The following is a 6,000-nucleotide window of genomic DNA, read 5'->3' on the forward strand; positions in this document are numbered from 1 at the left end:
ATTAATAAAATAAATAAGAAATTATTGGCTGGATATGTATGTGTATGTATATATAATAGAAATATTATAAAACTGCAGTATTAAAGATGTCATTTCGTATTTTGATCGTTAAATTACGCTCAAAATAAAGTCGATTAAAAATATCGTTAGAAAAAATTGTAAAGAAAAAACGAACGTAAAAAAACTATTGATACCAGTGACAGGACCAATTACTTTATGATTACGATGGAAGTTTAAGTGAGCCATAAATTTTCAATAAATTTTAAGTATAGTTCCGTAAATTATTAAAAAAGAACAAAACAAAAGAATAAAAAAAACTTCGAATATGGAAGACACAAAAAAATATCTTAAAAACGTCTATCAGATTAATAAAATATCTCTATTTATTTATATCTCATTTCTATTATAGAATCTCAAAATGTGTGTGTGTGTGTGTGTGTAAACAATTCTGGTAATACAGAAAAGTTATTATTTAAAAAGCAACAGAAAATTTCGCTCTAATTTTTAAATAAAATTAATTCAATTTTGATTTTGTTTCTTTTCTTTTCTTTTCTTTTCTTTTTTTTTTTTGTTATTATAGATCGATCAAAGAAGTAAAAATAAAATTTGCTTTCATGTTTTCTTTCTTTCCTTCTTAAATCACTCGCAGTGCAAATATTTTATTCTGTTATTGTTAAATATAGAAAAAACTTTTTATTTAATTCCGATCTATCGAAAGGTCAAATAAGGTTAGCGATAATATATACAAAACATATTGAAAAAAGACTCTGTTAATACACAATACAATGCGTTCTTGAGTTAAAGCGTAGCTATTCGAAATATTTCTATTTTTATTTAGCATTTCATCCTTTTTAAAATATTGAAAATACGAGTAACGCGAAACTACATTATTTATTTTTCTAAATGTTTTAAACAAACTAACATCATCGTCATTAAATGTATATTCATATATTCATATCTCTCATATGTATACATTGTGATACATTTATCAAAATACATCGTTAACAATATGTTAATGATGTGTAATTATATTTAATAGCTGTATGTACGTGTATGCATGTGTGTAAACGTATACATACGTATATACGATTATATACTATATCAAACGAAGAAAAAAAAAGTTAGAGAAACTAAAAGAAACGAGATAAACATAACAAGGGTATTATTATAAGATGTACGAGAATGCGCGTTATAATTTTATATATAATTTACTATAGATATACACATAATCGTAAAGTATTATAATGATATAATAATCATGGTTTAATTATTATTATTATTCTTATTATTATTACTATTATTATTATTATTATTATTATTATTATTATTATTATTATTATTATTATTATTATTATTATTAATATTACAACATGTCTACAAGTAGCGGCGGCAGCTTTGTTTTCGTCTGGCACGGCAAAATATAATTTGTTTTTTTCTACCTATTCTTTTCTTTCTTATTAATCTTTTTATTAATTAATTAATTAATTTATTATTATTATTATTATTATTATTATTATTATTATTATTATTATTAATATTATTCATCCCTCTCGCTTTCATGCACATGTTCATACATATACATGCATTCATGGACTCTCATACCACATACATAAAACACTTATCCACTTTTATTCTCTTCCTCAAACCTCAAATAAACCTCAAATAAACCTAAGCGATCATTTCGTTCGAAAACCACATCGATCGCCATAAAGTGATTCACTTGCTTCACCACAAAATTCTATGAATAATCGATTAACATTACAAGCATATTCGCAATAAAGATGCACACAGTAATCGATATACATACTTCTTCTTATTATTATTATTCCATTTATCCGCTTTCAATGATCTAATAAATCATTAAGAGATTTATAACATCGAAATTTATCAAAATCATTAATCTCCTTTATTTATTTAAAACGTCATCGATCCTTCTTTACCTCTTTTATTTATTTATTTACTCGCACATCGACATTGAATACTCGTTTAAGTACGATTCATCATGAATGAAATATAAATAAAATTTTATTACACAATCGTTATCATCATCATTATTATTATTATCATAATTGAAACTTTTATTGGCAATATATGTTTCCAATAAAAAAAATTGGAAAAAAAGAAAAAAATAATCGATAGATAGAAGACACATTTCGAAGTTGGTAATATTTAGAATCAAAAAATCGAGGAAAATAGAAACAAGAAATTAATTAATTCTAAAAAATATATATATATATATATATATATATATATATATGAGAAAAAAACTGGTTTCAAATTGCAACATCCACAATGATCAATGGTGCTCTACGCACATTTATACGGCATATTAATATATTCTCAAATCTGTTTATAATATCACGACTCCAATACATATACATACATACATACAACATACATACATACATACATACAAACATACATACATACATATACATTATATATACTTAATTACTATATAATATTCTGTCTAATACTTTTGAAATTTTATAAATAAAGAATAAAAAAAAACAAGAAATAATAATAATAATAATAATAATAATAATAATAATAATAATAATAATAATAATAATAATAATAATAATAATAATAATCCTCATCATCATCATTATCATCGTCATTATCATCGTCGCGTTATAATTAATAGGTAAACCTATTATGTAATTATACATATATATATAAAAAGAGAAAAGAAGAAAAAAGGAAAAAAAAAATTGTTGACTAACATTGAAGTGACCTAATCGTGATCTTAATAAATATTCATATTTCAGCGCTTGCTCTGCTTAGTATGTGTATAATACTTATAAATTATTGAACTGTAACAAGACTTTACCTTTCGATATTTTTTTAACCGTTTTTCCTTTGCTCTCTCTCTCTCTCTCTCTCTCTCTCTCTCTCTCTCTCTCTATTTCTTATATATTTATTTTATTTTTTTCCTACAATTACTGCAATGATACGGCACACGCTCCGGGCCGATTAGTTAGCTAGAAAAACGCATACAAAATAGGAATGTAACACGTGGTTCGCTCGAGGTGAAAAAAATTCAGGTTTATGTTTTTCTTTTTCTTTTTTTTTTCGGCATTTCAAATCGTGACCTTATTTATTATATTATTCTATTACTATTATTACTATTTTTATTATTACTATTATTATTATTATTATTATTATTATATTATTATTATTATTACGACGAATCGGGAAACCACTTTGCCGGCGTTATTATTTTTATAAAATGTTTAGTCATCTTCGTCTTGGCACAGAAATTCAACTTAATCAGCATATCTTTTTGCTCTTTCTCTCTCTCTCTCTCTCTCTCTCTCATTTTCGCACGCGTGCGCGCTCTCTTTACTTTTCTTTTACTTTTTTTTTTTTTTCTAAGCGTTAAACGTTAATAGATTTGGACAGGTTCTAAACAGTAATACTACCGACTTATATAATAATCATTTAAAATTATGTCGATAATTATTACAAGTCATCGAAATGTGGTGTCCTTTCTCTTCACCCCTCGCCCCCCCCCACGTTCATCCCCACCTGCCCTATTCTGCACAAATAATACCCGCGAAATTTCCAACTGGATTAGAAGCTTACGAATTCTACTGAGGATATTGCTTTCAAACATATGTGATGTAAATTGTATATAAATCATGGAACAAACGGAAGGAAATAGTTTTGATAAAAAGGGTGGAAAAAGAGAGAAAAAAATGTAAGATAAAAAAGGAGACAATACGAAAAAAAGCATACGCGTTATTCCGTAAATAATTTTTTTTTCTTTTTTCTTTCCTTTTGTTTTTCTTCTTTTTTTCCTTTTTCTTTTTTTGCTTTTTCATTTTCTTTGTTTCTTTAAATACAATCGACGATCGATTAACGATGATATTAATAAACGATATATAATAATACTCGAAGAAACTTATTCGACACAAACGAACTCGAGTACTATGAAAAGGGTCTAAACTAACGATGCTATTGCTGTTGCTGTTGCTGTTGTGGTTGCTGTTGCTGCTGCTGTTGCTGCTGCTCACGTAAAAAGCGCGATTCTTTTTTTTTTTTGTTGACACGTATGTAAGTAAATACATACGTACGTAAATACATACAAACATACATCTATTTAAAGAACGTATTTCTTTTGAAATCTTTTTTCATTCATTCTTTTTTTCTTTTTCTTCCTTTTTTTTTTGTACAAGAGTAAACGCGCTTACTCGTAAAAGAATCGAACGTAGGAAGAGGACGTAACCGTAATCCCGTGCTCCAGACAGGGCTTCGATTTTATTTTTATTTTTTTTGTGTTTTTTTCGTCTTAAATCTCTCGAAATATTCATTTGATTCGACAAACAAAATTCTATTCAACTTTTGATAGCCTCCTTCGTGACATAGGAAAAAAATATATGGAAAATATCATGATAAATTTATGACGATAAACTCTTATCTTTTCTTTTAGACAGTTAGTTCATTAATCTTTTACTATAATGTTAATGCTCAGGCATTGAACTTCTCTTAGCATTATTTACACACACACACACACACACATATATATATATATATATATATATTGTTCGCACGCGTATGTATATATGTATGTATATACATATATATATATATATATATATATATATATATATATTGTTCGCACGCGTATGTATGTGTATACATATATAAATATATATATATATATAGCGTTGCTTTTTTTCAAAATCAACTTTCTTGTAAATTTACGCCTGATCACCTACTTTCGAAGTGCAAACAATTTCTTTTTATTTGATTATCGAGCATATATAATACGCCCTCTCTTTCTCTCTTCATCTATAATGGCCATCATTTACGAAAGAAATGCTAAATGGAGTTTGGTTGTTACAAAAACGCACGTGATAGATTACGATTACATCATGAATATATATATAATAATATATAATAAAAATTTTTTTTATCGAATATCATTTTCTTTGTTTGTCCTCTAATTATGCTGCTCTTTTTTTTTTTTACTTTTAACTTTCATTTATCGGACATTATGCGATATCGGACATTATGAATATGTTATTAATTTGATAGTTACGTGGTTTTGTATTCTCACTCAAGCTTCATTATCATTATTATTATTTATTATTATTATTATTTATTATTATTATTTTGCTTTATCAATTTCAAAGCACAAAAAACACGCCGAAGTGATTCTTTTCGTATAGACAGATATTTCTCGCGTTTGAAGTCAAATAAAATTTTGTTTTCTTTTTTTTTTCCTTTTCTTTTTTTTCTTCTTACATTATTTCTTTCAAAATACCGATTTTCATTTGCATAGTTATTTAATATGTGCCAAAAAATAATAAATATTTACGAACAAAATATTTATTAATTCAGAAGAAAAAAAAAAAAGAAAGAAAAGAAAAAGATGAACATTGTAATATATGGTAAATATAAACAATGTAAATATTTCAATATTTATTATTATATTATTGCGTAAATATGTTTATTATTAATGATCGAAGTAGCAAAAGAAAATCTACGACGGTTTTTCGTTAAAAAAAAAACAATAAAAAACAAAAAAAAAGATGATCGTCGTTACTCGGAAACTGAATATGTGAGCAGATACAAAGCGGCATGAAAAAAGTAAAATAGAAATAAAAATTAAAAAAAAAAAAAAAAAAAAAAAAAAAAAAGAAAATCGTTTTACTTAACCTCAAAACGCATATACGCATATCCAGTCTAATTTGACATTATCTAATTTGCACGATACAATTGAGGCTCGATTTGAGATTAAGCACCATGCACGGTACGATTAATTTTACGAGATTAAGCATTTATATTATTTTGTCGTTGATTTTTCTTTTCTTTTTTTTTTTTTCTTCTTCTTTTTGATATCGTAAATTACTCCATATCCTATATTTAATATGGGTATGATTATTATAATATATGTATACATTTTTATACAATTTCATTTTCATTCTTGTGAAAAATCTTTATGATCGAAGAGAAAAGAATCTTTCATAAAATCACTCTGCACCAGTATTG

The 6,000-nt window shown here is 25.6% G+C and overlaps 1 protein-coding gene across 2 annotated transcripts in view; it reads right to left on the reverse strand.

Annotated features, from left to right (window-relative positions):
• Positions 1-2,866: 2,866 nt before the first annotated feature.
• Positions 2,867-6,000, reverse strand: part of LOC124423074 (septin-7-like) — a 60,165-nt gene continuing 57,031 nt past the window's right edge. For both annotated transcript variants that reach the window (XM_046960402.1, XM_046960404.1), the window contains one exon: positions 2,867-6,000. This exon is cut by the window's right edge and continues 710 nt beyond it. The gene's annotated coding sequence lies outside the window, so the exon portion shown is untranslated.

This window comes from Vespa crabro, chromosome 3, assembly GCF_910589235.1.
Source record: "Vespa crabro chromosome 3, iyVesCrab1.2, whole genome shotgun sequence".
Classification (NCBI taxonomy): Eukaryota; Metazoa; Arthropoda; class Insecta; order Hymenoptera; family Vespidae; genus Vespa; species Vespa crabro.